At 38.3% G+C, this 9652-nt stretch overlaps 1 non-coding gene across 1 annotated transcript; it reads left to right on the top strand.

Annotated features, from left to right (window-relative positions):
* Positions 1–9298: 9298 nt before the first annotated feature.
* Positions 9299–9405, top strand: LOC128197629 (small nucleolar RNA R71). The gene has a single exon (XR_008250257.1). It is a non-coding gene; the product is annotated as a small nucleolar RNA R71 (small nucleolar RNA).
* Positions 9406–9652: the final 247 nt, after the last annotated feature.

Raw genomic sequence — 9652 nt, forward strand, 5'->3', positions numbered from 1 at the left:
TGCTTTCAATTTGGTGTTTTGTAGGTTCGTCTAGAGATTCCTTGTTTCAAGCAATAGATGGAACATTTTTTGAGTCAAACAGTTTATTGTGAGGCAAGGGAAGCTAGACTTTTTATTATAATTATGTTTGTAGCTTGAATTTACTATTTCTAGGAAGGATAAGAGGAATGGTATGGAATTGTGTGATCATTTGAGAATTATGTGTTTTTGAATAAGGATAAATGATATTGTGATGTGTGTATATTGCGATGGTGTGACTTTGATGAAAAATATTGTTATAATTGTGTGTGATGAAGCTGTTTTAGTATTTGAAACTGAATTCAAAGCGTTTTGGTGAGAAATGGTCATATTATTGAGTTTTAAGGTTAAAAAGAAAGGTTTTGATGGGTAAGTTTGAGAACGAAAGGTTGAGGTGAGGAAGCATCTATCTAAGACCTGTCATGAGGTAAATTGAGACTTGTTAGAAGTGTAATTATGAGTGAAATTTGTCATGTAGCAAAGGAAGGGTTTATAGTTGTAGTTTTCAAGTGTTTTTGGTGTAAAACGGGGGTTTTGAGTAGTGAAATTTTGAAGTAGTGAGTATAAAATGTTTTGAGAGGTTAGAGGTCTTTTATTATACTTATTACGACTTGTCTAGGTGCAAAAACTAGTAAAAACTTTCATGGAAGTGATACTTGCTTCATAAATTGAGTTTCTAGTCCATTTTGGAGGCTAACAAGTGTATTTAGACTTGGTCATGCAGTTTGTAAACTAATATGGAGGTTAGAAAGTGTAGAATTGAGTTTGGGTAATTTATAGATTGGGTTTTAATGGGTCATTTTAAGTTACAGCAGTGATTTTAAAGTTTTCTCAAGGTTTGGAGGGTCCTAGAGGTCTTTAAAAGTTGGGGTAAAGTGTGCAAAGTGAGAAAAATGAGTTTGGTATCTTCTGATAGCACCTGAGAACCCAAATAGGGCATTGAGTGCCCGTTTCCAAATGCGTTATCGCTAAGCGCTAGCTGTTAAGATATCGACAAGTGTACCGAATCGTATCAAGTAATAATAAATGGTAAGACCAAGTATCATTTCCCAAGAGACTCACGACGCTAAACAATCATGTGATTATTAAACTAATTAAGACTTTTTAAGAACAATTTGGGATTTTTAATGTAAAACAAGAAAGTAAATATGCATGCACTTTTGATCAATTGAAGAAAACACAAAGATGAATGGATGATATTGAAAATATGAGATGAATATGTTGTTGGAGTTTAGATTTCACCTAGTTTACTCTCATGCACATATGAATTCATCTTCTTCATTAATGTTAATATCACTTTCTAACTTACTTAAAACCCGATGTCTCGACGAAGAAAGCCTATCCTTAATTACTAGATCACAATGTGTTGTATCACTAGCAATTAATTATGCATTACGCTTAGAAGCTTAAGAAAATCAAAACTCATATCCCTATGTCTAGGCAATACTGCTTTTGGGAGAAAATTCTCCAGATCTAGGTTTTCCGTCCATATCACAAAAACCAATAATCATGCCATGAATGAGTTAAACATAACAAGAGTTGCACAAAGAAGAATAACCCTAACAATTAATGAAAGAAGCATAAAAATATTGGAATCACTTCAAATACATGAGAGTTCACAAGGTTACATCATCCCCCAACAACAAATTGAATTTAGTTCACCCTTGTCATGGGGAAACTAGATGAACAATGGAATGAGAATGAAAGATAAACCCGAAAACCTAAAGAGGAGAGCTTTTGCATCCATTTCTGCTTCTAGAGACACTAGTGTAGAAAATGCATTTAACGTCTGTTATTTTGGCCTTTTAACGTCAGCTCCAAACCAAACGTCTTTGTGGGTGACTTTAATCAGACGTCGGACATGCATTAACCGACGTCTAAGGGCTCTATAGACGTCGGACACGACATTAACCAACGTCTATTGCAACTCGTGTCTTTGGGTAGCGTAGTAACACCTTCTTCCTTTGCTAGTTTCGTCATAGAAAAGGTTACGTCTGTTCGACCTCTTATGGCATTTCAACCGAAAACCGAATCTGGGTCCTTGCTTAGTTCCATTCCAACCGGCAATGAAAACGAATACGGTGACTTGAGAACTAGACAAGGACCCAGATTCGGTTTTAGGTTGAAACGTTATAAGACATCCAAAAGACGCAAGCTTTTCTTACGAGGAAACTAGAAAAGGGAGAATGTGCTACTACGCTACCCAAAGACACAAAAAAAACTACACCAAAACACAACAAAAGCTCATTTTAACCGGTTCAAATGGAAGATAATCAATCAAAGACTACTTTAGTCGGAGTAGAAGTATGTTTAAACGGTTCAAAAGAGACAAAAATGCACCTGAAAATGCAATGCCGTGGAGAGAAAAGGCGAGAAGGAAGACGATGAAGTGCGCGTAACCGTGGGTTTGATTTCTGATTTAACAGCAAACTAGACGTCGGGCACCTAGGGAACCGATGTCTATTTTTCGCCTAGACATCAGGTCCCTCACTAATATGACGTCCAAAACAACTTTTCACCTACCCTGTTAGACCATTTAGACGTCGGATGGCGGGATCAGACGTCTATATGGTGGAAAACAAAAACTTCTCATCTACTTGTCAAACATATACACGTCCGTTTGGAGGGGCACCGACATCTACAATCGAATATAGACGTCGGGGTGGCGTGATCAGACGTCTATAAGGCAAAAAAAAGAACTTTTCATCTACCTGTCAGACATATAGACGTCTGTTAGGAGGGGCCCTAACATCTATAATATTATAGACGTCGGGGCCCCTCCTAACAAACGTCTATATGCCCAACTTATTTACGAATATGCCACTGGTCAATAGTTTACGTTGGTTAGTTTGTGGTCCGACATCTATAGGGTGACTTTAAAGGCCAATTTTGCACTAGTGAGAATTGAAGAAAATCTGAATTTGTGTCAATTCTGTCAAAAGATGCTCTCTTTAGGTCGAGCAAATCCTTCAATAGGATTTGATTGAATCATGGACCAACGTTGACACCGCTCAGCGTCCCACTTAGGGCGCCCAGGCGAGCTTACGAGAGGATGGCGCTCATTGCCCCAGACAGGATGCCCAAGCGTGACTACGAGGCCCTTGTGCTGAGGGCCCCAGAGGAGGGCGCCCAAGCGTCCTAGGACCTTTAGCAACCTTCTCTTCTGGTGCTCTTTCTTTCTTTTCTGAGTTCCAACTTATTGACATTTAACTCCTCTTCCAATTCATCCCAGTTTCCTACAAAATCAAGGGAATTTAGTGATAAAATCTTCAAGTATAACCCCAACTCTCTAATTCATCAAAATAAACTAAAAACAAGAGAACAAGCAAGTTTCTAAGTCAAAAAGGGCTCATTTGTTATCAAAATTTACTCTCAAATAACGGTGAAATCAACTATTATCACAACCGCAAACTTGAAACTCTGCTTAGCAAAACAAAATATGACTCAACCTAAACAATACTTCAATGGTTCAGCATATCACAAAACACTTTCTTCCAAGACAAGTAATCACTCATATCTATTTATTATACAAATCTCAGTCAAGATATATTGATGCAATGGTCAATCAATTTCAACTATGGTGCTCATCTAATCACAACACATATGCAAACTCATGAATGATCAACAGCCAAGCAAGAATGTTATCCTATGATGCATGGACTATTCCTCTCCAAAAACAGTGTTTCACTCAAACACTCAAAAGTCTATAGTGAGGTGACACTCTTACACTCTACTATCACAATGTCACATGAATCAACTTTTCCTTTCATTTAACCATAACTCAAACACACTCACAAGCAAGTTATCATCACAAGGACTTTTTAAGGCTTGTATTGAGGCCTGACTAAGAAGAAAATTGGTTTTTCTAGACAACAAAATCCTTGAGTTAAGAGAGTGCACAATTCATTTATTCTCATTAACAATCAACTTTCTTTCTTCTTTTTAGGTGAAAAACCAATCTTGAACTCATTCTCAACTTTACTTGCATTGAGCTTTATCTCTTTTTCTTTCTTTTCTTCTCTTTTGCTTTTTCTTTTGCTTTTGCTTTCGCTCAATGCTCTTTAATGAATTTCACAAAGTTCTTTCCGGTTTCTCAACACCCCAAACTTGAACCATTCTCCATTACCACATACACATACTCTACTCAATTGAAGCTAAGGATTTCAAAAAGGGTTCTTAAAAATTTCACATTTAGGCTCAAGGTTCAAAGGTTAGAGAAAACATTACTCTTTGTTGGGTTCACCTATTGGCATTGGCTCTAAGGGAGAAGAAAACATGGCCTTGATCATTTGTAACAAGCACACAAGTGGTTCAATCATAGAAACTTAGGCAAAATCAATCATGCTTCCAAAGCAATATAACATTCAATCAATCAAAGATTTTGGAGTCCAATCTCTCACAGGTTAACTTAAGTTCCACAATAACATCTTGCCCAACAAATTAATCACCATTAACATCATGCATCAATTTCTAACAATTATGAGCAACCACTGTTAAGACCTCGGCAAGCGCACCGAATCGTTCAAGTAATAAACCGGTAAGTCCGGAAATCGTTTTCCCAAAAGATTTGTTTTGATTCACAGATTGATTAAAGTTTACTAATTTAGCGAATATTAAACGTAATTTTGTAACAAACAGTAATTTTAGCATACAGATGAAAATAAAGTGGTAAAAACAGTTGAATTAAAGTTCACTGGGGTTGAAATTCAAGTTCGTCACTCAGGTAATTTTCTACTAAAACAATTCCTCAAAATTAAGCATCGACATCCTAGGCGCATGCAGCCTCTGATCCCTCATATGACAGTTCAGAATCACTCAAACTAAATTACTAATCCCTTAGCTAATTCAGTTATCAGATTTGCCTTAAACACAATGTCACAGATGACTAAAAATTCCCTCCTATGTCTAGGACTCGAAATCTTTTAGCAATTCTATCCTAGGTCCGCGGTCTCATACATTTCCCAATGATTTAACCGTTCAAATAGCTCAAATTCCCATCATAGGCATGAATAATAAGGATAGAACACATAATTCAAACAAGTTCATGCATTAATAGAGAAATTACATAGAAGTTCAGAAATTTACTCTCAACCCCAGTGAGATGGAGTTCTAGCTACACATATAAATCATACAAGCGATAAAGCATGGATTGGACGGTGGAAATTGGTGGTTTTCCACCATGGAAGCACCTAGACACGAGCTCTGCAGCGTCCTCTGGTCTCCTCCCCTCCAGACTTCCTCATTTCTGCCTCTGGATCGCGTTTTTAAAGAGAAGGGCTATAAGTGATTTTTCGCTGGGCGACGAATGTACGTTCGCTGGGCGAGCGTCCGTCGCTGGGCGAGCGTCCTAGCTCGCTGGGCGAGCGTCCAAATTGTTGAGTCACGAGCGTCCATTCGCTGGACGAGCGTCCACTGCTCGCTGGACGAGCGTCCACTTTTCCTTCTCGCTGGGCGAGCGTCCGTCAGTAGCTGGGCGAGCGTCCGTCAGTAGCTGGGCGAGCGACCACTTTTCCTTCTCGCTGGGCGAGCATCTGTCAGTCGCTGGGCGACGAGCGTTCGCTCGCTGGACGAGCGTTTGCTCGCTGGGCGACGAGCGTTCTCTCGCTGGGCGAGCGTCCACATGCTAGTCACGGGTGACCGTTCGCTGGACCAGCGTCCACTGCTCGCTGGACGAGCGTCCACTTTTCCTTCTCGCTGGGCGAGCGTCCATTAGTAGCTGGGTGAGCGGCCACTTTTCCTTCTCGCTGGGCGAGCGTCTGTCAGTCGCTGGGCGACGAGCGTTCGCTTGCTGGACGAGCGTTCGCTCGTTGGGCGACGAGCGTTCTCTCGTTGGGCGACGAGCGTCCATTCAGGCTTGATTATTTGATCCTTCTGGCTTTGCAAATGACGCGCTCCAAGTCTTTGATAGTATCCAATCCTTATTCTACTTTAAAATAAACAAACAAAAGCATCAAAAACACATTTAAACAATCAAAACTATATTTACATCAACAATTATATACTTTTCATGAGAATTAACACTAAAACTCACGCAAAAGCACGACAATTTAAGAAACAAGTATAAGCAAAGTTCACACCTATCAAACTCCCCCACACTTATATATTTTCATGTCCTCATGAAAATAAACAATATCAACAGAAAATGAACCCAACAAAGCAGTTAGTATTCCATCACATAATCTCTGTCACAAAAGTAAGGATTGTACTTACACCTCCAAATATTCCGATCAAATGTTATAACTTCTATATTGACAAGTTCTTGAATCCAAAAGGATAAGACAACCAGAAAAAGAATAATACAAATATGCTCAATCAGTGTTTACCTCAACCTGCAAGTGTTTACACTCTAATTCACGCTCAGAGTGTCATCAACTACTTCATCAGCTTTTGCAAGTCATCTCATAAACAATTCACACATTCTGATTTAAATCAAAAGGACTTTCTCAGGTTATAACTTGGCTTGGCTAGAAGAAACATGGTTTTACAGGGAAACAAAACAACACTAAAGCAGAGGAGAACAAGAACATAACAACATTGAAGCTTTATTTATCACCTTCCTCTTCATTCATCACATAACACATTTTCTGAATGTTTCTCTAACTTGGATTTTTTTTTTCAAACAATTTAAGACTCAACTGATTATGATTTCCCCCAAACTTAACTTCTACCTATCTCTTGACAAATATATTTCTTGTTCTCTTCTTCTACAGTGTTGGATAAGGTAGATTGTTCTGTAATAAGCTCAGGGTTCACATAAAAATATACAAGGCTCAAACAGGATAACAAAGGATGAATATTCACATATGGGTAGTCATCTGGCCAAGTAGTTAATTTCCAGAATCAAACAACTGCCTTTCTCATTTCTAAACCAGAATGCATCTGTAATAATAAGAATTATGCAAAAACCAAATTCATAGCAATAACAACTTCTCACTTGCTTTCAAAGCTGTCTCAGTACACTCAGATATTCAACTTCTGGGTCACAATCAATCAGATTCAAGAACAAATCATATATAATCATAACACAAGTTCTAAAACTTAGATTTTGCAATAACAATCTCACAATCATGCCAGTTATCATGGACAAAATTCAAAATTCAAATTCAAACTTCAAACACACATTTCACAACAAATCATTACAGAAACATAATTCAATCAACACAACCAAACATATTCAGATTCAATCCACACAACCAAAAGAACTGAAAACATAAATAGATAGAGTTAGAAAGCTGGGTTGCCTCCCAGTAAGCGCTTGTTTAACGTCTTTAGCTTGACACTAAGAAGATCTCTGTGGTTGAGCCAATGGTTTGAAATCATCCTTCATGAGTATTATATGCATGCAATAAGAAGAAGGATTTATTCCTTTCGGATCACAATTTGACCAACCTACAGCTCCTTTGTCCACTTTCAAGAATTCAATTAACTTCTTTCCCTCCAGAGTGGATAAAGCATTGTTGATGATCATAGGTTGATTGCCATCTTTTTCAAGAAAAGCATACTTCAAATATTAAAGTAGCAACTTCAAGTCCAGCTTCTTTTCTTTTATCTCTTCTTCATCATATGGAATCTCCTTTAAAGCATCGAGATTCTGTATACATTCATCAATTAATTTCTCTTCATCTGCAAGTAAAAGTTCACAAGCATCAACAAGAGTCCTTTCAAGAGGTGATGATATATGCATCGTCTTCTGTGCAATCATGCAGACTTCCTCAAGTTCATCAGTTTGAAAGCATGTATCTTATCATTTGGGTGAGACTTTGCTTCAAAAACATTGAAGTTTACTTCTTCATTCTCAACTCTCACTTTAAGCTTTCCATCATCTACATCAATCAACACTCGAGCAGTCTTCATGAATGGCCTTCCCAGAATCAAAGGAACTTCTGTATCTTCTTCCATCTCCATGATAATAAAATCCACTGGAAATAAGAATTTGTCTACCTTTACCAGAACATCTTCTACTACTCCATGCGGATATTTGATCGATCTGTCTGCCAATTGTAGAGTCATGCATGTGGGCTTCAACTCTAATTCTCCAATCTTCTTAAACATTGACAGAGGCATAAGATTGATGCTGGCTCCAAGATCAATTAACGCCTTCCCAATAGCCAGTTTACCAATGGTGCATGGAATTGTAAAACTGCCTGGATCTTTAAACTTTGGTGGAAGCAACTTCTGAATGATAGCACTGCACTGGCCCTGTACTTCTATAGTTTCTTCCTCAATATACTTTCTCTTCTTCGTGAGCAGTTCTTTCATGAATTTCGAATAAGCAGGTATTTGTTTCAGTGCTTCTGAGAAGGGCATCTTGATTTCCAACTTCTTGAAAATATCAATGAAACTCTTGAACTATTTTTCCTTCTCGTTTCTAGAGAAAACCTTTGGATATGGAAGAGGTTTCTCATACATCTGTTCTTTTTTTTTCTCTCCCTCTCTCTCTTTTTCACTTTCTCTATCCTCTTTCTCTTCTTCTTCATCCCCCTGTTTACTCATCTCATCTTTTTCTTCACTCACTTTTTTCTCAATCCCTCTTTCTTCCAGAATTCTTCCTGATCTTGTAGTAATAACATTGCAGTCTTCCTCTGGATTTACTTCAGTGTTTGCCCCAAAGTCCTTCTCTGGTTTTTCTTCCAACTTTTTAGCTAATTGACCCACCTGAATCTCCAAATTCCTAAGTGAGGCTTCTATACTCTTATGGTTGGAAATTGATACCTGCATAAACTGCTGAAGAGTTTCTTCCAATTTTGAAGTTCTTTCCGTCAAAGAAGGTTGTTGCTGAAAGTTTTGTGGAGGTGGTCTATTGAAAGGAACAGCTTGTCCCATACTCGGATGAGGTCTCCATCCTTGATTAAAACTTTGACCTTGATTTCCCATATAATGTACTTCTTCATGAGACATGCTTTGCACTACACATTGACCATTATTATGATTTCCTCCGCACAATTGACAACTCTGAACCATCTGATGTTGATTTTGAGAAACATTCTGCAGTTCTTTAGGCAGCTGAGATAACTTCTTCATTAATGTCTCAAGTTGCTGAGTCATAATCTTGTTCTAAGCTAGTAAAGCATCTTGAGATTGAAGTTGAAGAACACCTTTTTGTTGAAATTGGGCTCTTTCACTCTGAACTTCATTATCATTTGCAGCCATGTTTTCAATCAGATCATGTGCTTCTTCAGGCGTCTTCCATCTGATATTACCTCCAGCAGATGCATCTAACATTAACTTTGTTTGAGATTTCAGCCCTCCAAGAAACAGATTTAGCAGTGTAGGCTCATCAAAACCATGAGTAGGGGTTTTTCTTAGTAGGCCTTTGAATCTATCCCATGCTTGACCTAGAGTTTCATCAGCATCCTATTGGAAAGAAGAGATCTCCTGCTTTCCTTTATTGACTTTGGACTGAGGGAAGAACTTATTCACAAATTTAGCAACCACATCATCCCAGACTGTCAGACTATTCTCTGGAAAGGAATTCAGCCACATTTTTGCATTACCAGCCAATGAGAATGGAAATAAGCTGGGTCGGATTGCTTCATCTGGAACCTGGTGAATCCTCACTGTATTACAGATCTCCATGAAAGTAGCCAAGTGAGTGTATGGATTCTCGTGGGATAATCCATGAAACTGATTGTTT

Source organism: Vigna angularis, chromosome 6 (assembly GCF_016808095.1).
Source record: "Vigna angularis cultivar LongXiaoDou No.4 chromosome 6, ASM1680809v1, whole genome shotgun sequence".
Taxonomy (NCBI): domain Eukaryota; kingdom Viridiplantae; phylum Streptophyta; class Magnoliopsida; order Fabales; family Fabaceae; genus Vigna; species Vigna angularis.